The sequence below is a fragment of the Antechinus flavipes genome, chromosome 1 (genome assembly GCF_016432865.1).
Source record: "Antechinus flavipes isolate AdamAnt ecotype Samford, QLD, Australia chromosome 1, AdamAnt_v2, whole genome shotgun sequence".
NCBI classification, from domain to species: domain Eukaryota; kingdom Metazoa; phylum Chordata; class Mammalia; order Dasyuromorphia; family Dasyuridae; genus Antechinus; species Antechinus flavipes.
This window is the reverse complement of record NC_067398.1, coordinates 496,163,883-496,170,007: the sequence shown is the minus strand read 5'-3', so window position 1 is coordinate 496,170,007 and position 6,125 is coordinate 496,163,883. Positions and strand designations below refer to the sequence as shown.

General features: G+C 38.0%; 1 long non-coding RNA gene across 1 annotated transcript in view; it reads left to right on the top strand.

Annotated features, from left to right (window-relative positions):
- Window positions 1–4,434: 4,434 nt before the first annotated feature.
- The window catches only part of LOC127543959 (uncharacterized), an 86,369-nt gene continuing 84,678 nt past the window's right edge, over window positions 4,435–6,125 (top strand). Inside the window, exon 1 of the long non-coding RNA XR_007949350.1 lies at window positions 4,435–5,070. This is a non-coding gene — a long non-coding RNA (uncharacterized LOC127543959). The remainder of the gene's footprint in view (window positions 5,071–6,125) is intronic.

The window sequence follows — 6,125 nt, the reverse complement described above, 5'->3', positions numbered from 1 at the left end:
ATTCTTTCATTTTCCACTAGCAAAAGCAAAAATAAGAAACAAAGAACACTTTGGAGAATAGAAGAGAAAAAGATGAACAATAGAATCTAGATCCAGCAGGAAGGTCAATGGGGCTGCTTCTGAATTTGTTTTCTCTTGAACATTCTGTGTGATGCTCTCTGCCTCCCCTGGATGGTGCCATTCCCAGAGTTTCTTCTCTCAGTCTGCTCAAAGGGATTCTCTCTGGGCTTATTTGGATCAGAGACATATACTAAGAGGGCAAGCTCTCTCCAGCTATGGCTCAATGGAAATTCACCAATGAATACTTTCTCCTACAACTTTTGGAGAAAACTTTGCACATGGTCAGAAAAGGTCATCCCTGCCAATGTGATTAATTATATAAGGATCCTTGAAGGTGAAAAATATGGAAAAGCAGATTTATAGGGATAAATGGGGACAAACTACTTCAATGTCACATTTTATATAAGTATGGCTCTGTCTAGAAAGGCTGCTTGGTGTTTTAGACAGCTGACCCTTGAGGAAGGAAGGTTTGAACTCCAGTCCTGCCTCTTACACAGAATGGCTATGTGACCCTGAACAAGTTATTTAACCACTCAATGCTCCAGGCAACACTCCAAGCAAGAAGTGTCAGCCTGCATTGGAAAAAGGAGTTTCTACCTCTGGGAATTCCTTTTACTAATGAAATCATAGCTCATAGGCTTCCACTTTCTTTAAAATTCAATGTAAATATACCTTTTTTTTTTTTTAAATCACCCAGGTAGATTTATTATATTGTAGCCCAGACTCTTCTCTTTTTTTACTCTGATTCCCATGATTATTTTGGGTTCTGGAGAGGGTTTTTGTTCAGGTTTAGTTAGCTAAATAGTATATCGATAGAGTGTGGATTCCAAATTAGGAAGAGTTTGCATCCTGCCTCAGACATTTAAAAATTGACATGTTAGTCATTTAAGCTCAACTTTCTCATCTGTAAAAGAAGAATAATCTCATTACTTCATAGAATTGTGGGGATCTAATTATATCCATACACATGTGTGTGTTTTCACATAGTTTATATATGCATATATAAATATGTATTTATATGCATACAAAGATGTATACACACACATACATACATACATCCCTATCTCCCAGGATTGTTGTGATGCTACAAATGAGAAAATATTTGCAAAGCACCTACCACAGTGCGTGGAACATAGATGCTATAGAAATGCTTGCTATTATTATCATCATCATCATCATCAGTATATATATATATATATATATATATATATTTAAGAGCTTTCCAAACCTTAAAGTACTATATAAATATTAGCAATTTATCATGAAATTATGACTAGAGCTTCCAACAGAATATCCATTATCTATTTATATTCCACAAAGGGGCCACAAATCAAATAGGAAGTATTTAATATAACTCACACAAGAAATTAAGGGGCAATAGAATCATTCTCAGTTCTCTATATACACAAGATAAATGCAGTCTCCAACTCTCTTGGCACTAGTGGGGAAAGCAATAGTCTGGGAAATTCATCTTGGAATAAGAAAATGATGTATCCTGTGTGGGACTGGGCAGGGGAAAGAAAGCAAGGGAAGAGTTACTGCTTGTTTTCTCTGCTGTAGCAGGTAGCATGAGTGATAGGTGTCTTTCACAGGTAGACAATAGTATTAGCCAACAATTCTATAGCAACATTCTTTCCTCCCCAACTTGTTTATTTATTCAATATTTTTATTTTCCCCAATTACTCATAAAATAATTTTTTACATTTGTTTTTAAAAGTTTGAGCTTTAGATTCTCTCCCTTTCTCCCCTCATTAAAAAGGCACATATGAATTTACACAAAACATTTCCCTTAAAGTCATGTTGGGAAAGAAAACATAGATCTCCCCCCCAAAAAAAAAAAACCTCAAGAAAAATAAAATTAAAAAAATGCTTTGTTCTATATCAGACACAATCATGTCTTTCTCAGGGTATGAATAGCATTTTTTGTCATAAGTTCTTCAGAGTAGTCATGGAACATTGTATTACTGAGAACAGCAATCTTTCACAGCTGATCATTCCACAACACTGCTATTACTTTGTACACAGTACATTTCATTTTACTTGAGTTCATGGAAGACTCTCCAGGTCTTTCTGAGAGTCTCCTGTACAACAATATTTTTTTGCATATATCTCATTTTATCCTCACAACCCTAGGGAGGTGGATACTACTATTATTTTATTTTCTGGATCAGGAAATGGGGACAGATGGAGATGGAATAATATGTATATGATCACATGGTCAGATTTGAATTAGGTCTTCCCGATTCCAGATCCAGAGCTCTATTAGTTATGCCATCTGGTTAGTTGCCTTATTTCACGTTTCAGTGTCATCAGAATTCAGCTGGAACTCTTGGGTGTGGGAACGCTGCTGCTTGATTCAAGGACATGGCCCCTCTTCTTTCTGTTTGCTCTGGCCCTTGCTCTTAATACAGTTCCAACATGCAGCCAGCTGGCTCGTGGTATCCCAACATCCTGAGTAGTCTTTCAGAGAAGGATAGTTTCTTTGCCTCAGTCATTATGGGCAATGACTATTATGACCCTATAATATTTGCTCCATTTTCACTTGATGATTATTTGCCTGTAGAACCTTGAATACATGTTGAGCAATAGGAAACACACAGAGGAAAAGATCTGTTATTTCCTGCCCATGAGATATTTATAGTTTACTTGGGAAGAACAAACACATACATGAAACTACAAGAAACCAATTACAGAGCATCATAATAGTAAATTTAAAAGATTATATTGTAAATTGAATATATACATAATCCTAAAGAATATTGGAGCAAGGGGCAGCTAGGTGGCACAGTGGATAGAGCACCAGGCCTGAAGTCAGGAGGACCTGAGTTCAAATGTGACCTCAGACACTTAATACTTCCTGGCTGTGTGACCCTGGGCAAGTCACTTAATCCCAATTGATTTAGCAAAAAAAAAAAAAAAATACTGGAGCAAAGCACAGATCAGAATGAGGTGAGTTAATCTGGGAAGATTTTAGGGAGGTGAATTTCGGGTTATTTTAAAGAAATGGGTATGGATTGGCAGAAGGCAGGAAGGGCATTACAAATAAAAGATGTGACTTAGGCACAAGCATGAGTAAGTTTTATGCAAAAAGAAAAGTAAATTTATTTGCTTTGCTGAAAAATAAGGATTACTTTGGGAAGTAATATTCAGAGGGAAGACTGGAAAGGTGTGAGTTAGGAGGCAGAAACTTTGCAGTGAGGAACAGTTGACAGGCCTTGAATGCTGGACAAAACTTGGGTGTTTTGAAAACATTCCTTATGGGGGATTCCATCCTAATGATTCTTTGTCATAGAAGCAGCTGTAGTTCCTTCTACTGCCTGCCCTTCTCATCACCCTCCCCCATTTCCTCTCTCTCCTTCCTGGAGCCACCTCACTCAGACATCACACTGACAAATGAGGGCAGGAAAATTCAGTGACCGCACACAGTGTCCTTCTCTGGGGAGCGTTGCTGGGGTCATCACAAATGCACCCAACTGTGAGAAGGCACACTGAGGAAACTCTGGGTGGACCTTCTTTCTCTCTTGACATTCTCCAGGCCCATGGCCAACTTGGAGCTCCCACTGACTGAAGAGGGGACTTCTGGTGATGAAAGAATGGGGCAGGAACTATAGGGAGGGGAAGGCAATGGCAAGAGTGGGGAATGAGGTTGAAGAGTTGTTTGGGAAGGAATGACTTCAGAGGCATGTTATTTCAGTTTGGAGTTTTGCAACGTGAAGACTTAAGGACTTTGAAAACTTTGAAATGGTTTTCAAATGATTATCTAAATGTCTAAATCAATCCCTCCCCCTTTCCCTCCAACTCCTCACTTCATTTTTAAAGCTATGAACATCTTAAGTGAAATTTAACCCATTTTAAGGGTTGGGAAAATGGAGATTAATTAACAATTAAATCATTCAGATACTGCCACTTAAAGAAAACATGATATTTAAGAAGATAAATATAAAATAAGATTTTTAGTCAGTCTCTGTATGTCTATATCATTATTTCTGTTTCTTATTCTCTGCTTCTTTTTCTCTGTCTCTGTATGTTTTTGCTTCCCTCCTTCCCTCTATCTGTCTCTCTATCCCTCTGTTTCTGTGTCTCTGTGTCTCTGTCTTTTTTCTCTGTCTCTCCCTTTCTGTCTCTGTCTCTGTCTTTATTTCTTTCTGTATGTCTTTGTGCCTGTCTCTGTCTCTGTCTCTGTCTCTGTCTCTCTCTCTCTCTCTCTCTCTCTCTCTCTCTCTCTCTCTCTCTCACATTCAAAGCACAAAACATTCCTTCTGCGTTGGCAATTTTTTTTTTTAAAAATTTAGCAACATGGCTTGAGACCACTGATTTCAGGTGACAAGAACCATGGAATTAAAAGAAGTAGAGAGAATGAAAAATATTTCTAAGACTATTTTTAGAACCCTAGGAAATCTTTATTTTTTATGAGACAGAACAAGAGAATAGCATTTTTTTTAAAAATAAAAAATCGAAGGACATTCAAGTATTAGCTCCAATCCTGTTCTTTTTAGTCATAGTTCTCCTATACTAAGACAGCTTTAGTTCACAAAGTTTTCAGTTTTGGGGTAAAATGATTCACAAGATTCTTTCCCCCTCAGAACTAGATTAAAAATAAAGTTCTTCTTAGCATTTTAGAGGACCTTCCTATTAGGCTCTTCCTTGGTGGAGCTCATCATTCATTTATTCCACTAAACAGTGAAAACAAGCATTTCTCTCATCCCAGCTCATCTCTTCAGCCCCCCTCCTTTTCTGTGGAGCTGGGCTATATTCTTGTTTCAGCACAAGAGTCCAAAAAAAAAAAAAAAAAAAAAAAAAAAGCTCTTTCCCTCCTCCTAAAAATCAAGCAAAAAGTCCAGGCATTTGAAATATTTCCATCCTTGAAGTGGACCAGCTTCTCTCCACACTTGTAGTACTTGGCAAACAGAAACAGTGGCAGCCCCAGCAGCAGAGGCATCCCGAACGCCCAATCCTGTCCAGTTTACACCACGGAGCCGAGGAAAATCCACCGAGTTTGCGATCCAAAAGGTGGGTCGCTCTCTCTTCCCTGAACCCTCCCCCACTGGCCGTTCTGCCAGTCCAGCACTACTCCCACCTCCCAAGTATGTGATGGGTGGGTGTTTTCAAGAAGTGTGTTTTGGATGAGGGCAAGCATCAGCTGCCTGGTATCAGTGAGCTGGCTCCAGCGGGGCGGGATGGAGGCAGAGCACAGCCAGGCTCGGGAGGGTCAAGTACAGGTTGCTGAGCAGGAAGGAGTTGGGGAGGGGGGCGGGGAAGGAGGGCTGGGTCACTCCTCTCCCCATTTTTTTTTTTTTTTTTTTTGTGCATTGAAGGGAATTTTGAGACTATTCCATCAGTGTGGTATGTCTGTATAAACATCATTAGGCTCTAAGAGCTGACACACTGTAGAATTTCATTTTTCCTTAGAAATTGCCTCTCTTTCACAATTAAAAAATACCTTGTGTATTAGACCAGATCATGTTTGAGGAGAAGATAGTGATTTTTTTTCTCACTGCCTTTGATCTCGAACATGGCTGAGAATAGGGATCATAGGATCAGAGCATGTATTGACCTTAGGGGTCATCTAAAGTGGCCCTATCAAGCTCACATAGAAACCAGGTCACTAAAACATACATAAGACTATAAATTGCTTTTAAAAAAAACTAGAAAGAAGTCTTTATTAACTAACTTTTAATATCAGAAAAGTAAAATGCTTATAAGTCTCTTTACAGTAAGTATATACTATAAAGGCTTTGGCTATCTTCAATAAAAAGGACCTTTATCATAAAATATATGGTTTTTAAACTTTACTCAAATTGAATTTGTAATCCCTATGATCTCATCACATACACATATAGTGTAGTAAAATTAGCAAGTACTAAACTACAAAAAGAGTTTTGTCATTCTTAGTTTGAAGTTTATGGAACGATACACCATTGAGTCATATATTAACTGCTTGGTTTGTCATTATACAGTGGATGCTACATATTAACATTATCTCTGTGCATTGTATTTTTATTTATCTTATTAAATATTTCCCAGTTAATATTTTAATCTGGTTCTGTTGTGTATTTGGTGCATTT